This window comes from Globicephala melas, chromosome 7 (genome assembly GCF_963455315.2).
Source record: "Globicephala melas chromosome 7, mGloMel1.2, whole genome shotgun sequence".
NCBI classification, from domain to species: domain Eukaryota; kingdom Metazoa; phylum Chordata; class Mammalia; order Artiodactyla; family Delphinidae; genus Globicephala; species Globicephala melas.
Window position 1 is genome coordinate 58548745 of NC_083320.1, and position 2069 is coordinate 58550813.

General features: G+C 45.1%; 1 pseudogene; it reads left to right on the forward strand.

The window, feature by feature from the left end:
• Positions 1-503: 503 nt before the first annotated feature.
• LOC115850060 (oligosaccharyltransferase complex subunit OSTC pseudogene) lies at positions 504-1020 on the forward strand (annotated as a pseudogene).
• The last annotated feature ends 1049 nt before the right edge of the window (positions 1021-2069 follow it).

Sequence of the window (2069 nt, forward strand, 5' to 3'; positions counted from 1 at the left end):
TTACAGCGCTGAGCTCTCGTGTGGGTCGACTGTGTGCCAGGCCCCAGCCCTGTGTTTTGTGTGGATTATCTCAAGTGAGCTGCAGGACAATGTTAGGATAAACCCCTTTCTATAGATGTGTGAACTGAGGCACAGATAGGCTGAGTTGCCCAAAGACATAGAGGAAGGAAGTGAAGACTCGGGGACTCCGCTCCAGACTCCATCACAATGCCGGATTACCTCCAAGTGCAAGTGGGGCTGGAAGAGTGTCCCTAGGAGAAGGTATTAGAAAGGCTCAGAGCAGTGTCTGTGATGAGGGCCCCGGCCAAACTGCAGGGGAACTAGTGAGTCAGCGACAGATCAAGGAGACAGCAAGCGACTGTATAATGAAGGGTGGCTTGCAATTTCACGAATGTGTTTGTTATCAAGAAGCGATTGCCAGTTAATACGTTTCTAATTTTAATGTCTTTTAAAAATTATCTTAGCTGGTTTTGGGTGGTGTGTAGGGTTTGAGAGCTGCTTCTGCTGCCAAAAACATGGAGACTTTGTCCTGAGTCCCATGCTTAGTACTCCGATGTCCCAACTTGAGCTAAAGAAGCCGCCCTGGGTTCCTGGCCACGGCGGCCTGCGCGCTGGTATTTTACGTCTCATCACCAGAGGATTAATTGATGACATCACTGTGGAACCTCCCAGTGTTGGCTCCGTGACTGATGAACATGGGCCTCGGAGGCCTGCCGGTTTCTTGGCCTACAGAGCAAATGGACGATATACTATGAAGGACCGCAGACAGCTTCCTGTTTACAATGGGAGGTTTAGGTTTCACAATCCTGGGCCGATCCAATGCAGCAAATGTTCCAAAACTCAATAGATTTCTTGTTCTATTCGTTGGATTTGTGTCCTATTGAGTTTTTCATGGCTAGAGTATTCATGAGAATGAAACTGCCGGGCTATCTGAATGTTAGCCTGCCTTTTGAGAAGAAATCAGTGGATAATGGATTTGCTCCTGTTAATGAAGTTTTAAAGGTTGTATCAATCCTCTAACATGAAATGTGGGAAAGAATGAAAAGCAGCAGAAAAAGAAGCATCTGTGAAAAGATAGGAAACATTAAAGCTTGGACTAGAATGCTTTCTGCGTATGGAAGAGATAAGCTTATCACAGTATTTTTGTCCTGCTGACCTATGGTGACATACTGACGATGTTAACTGGCATGTTCTTAGTTTTTTGTTTCTTAAAGAAAATATGCTCCATTTCTACAACTATGCTACTAAAAACAATGATCTTTCTTACAACGCCCTTAACGTTTTTTGGAGATGCCATTTCTGATTTTCAGAAATTAAGGTAAAATCAGGAAGCAAGATCCCATATGCTGAGAACCCTGGATGGCTGATCAACTTTACCTATGGTGCTTTGCCTTTAAACAGTGGGTGGTAGTACATGACTTCAGACGTGTATCTAAGACTGTTTCCTCAACAGTAAGAAAGGAGCAGAAATAAATAATTTTTTTCGAATTAAAAAAAAATTACCTCTGAACATATCAATGAAAACTGAAGCACCTCTCCATTGCTTTGCTGTCTCCTTCCTTAATGCAGAATTGGCCACAACAAACACTGCGGGCCTTTCTGTTCAATATTTGACATTATGGATTTTCCTACATTTCCTTTGTCTACAGACACTCTTCCAGAGCCATATGGCCTGCAGAACCACCTAGAAAGTGAAGAGGAAGCAGGGGCCCTCCATCCCTCCTGGAGACTGGGTGGCCCTGCCTGGGGGCCTTCGCGCTAGATGTGCCCATTGCCTAGAACCCTCCCTTGTGGTGTCTCCCTAGCTAACTTCTCTCCTCCCTCGAGTCTTCCACCATCACAGTAAGACCTACTGTGACCATCCTGTAATACTGCAGCTGGCCCCCTGCCCCCAAACTGCAGGGGCTCCTATCTCCCTTTCCCTGCTCTATTTTGTTCTTTTTTTCCATAGCAACGGTCACTAGCAACTGTCCATAGCAACTGTCATAGCCACTAAGCCAGTAATACTACTTATGCATTATCTTTAGCGTTTGCTGCTCATTTCCCCCCTGACTACTATATGGCAAGCT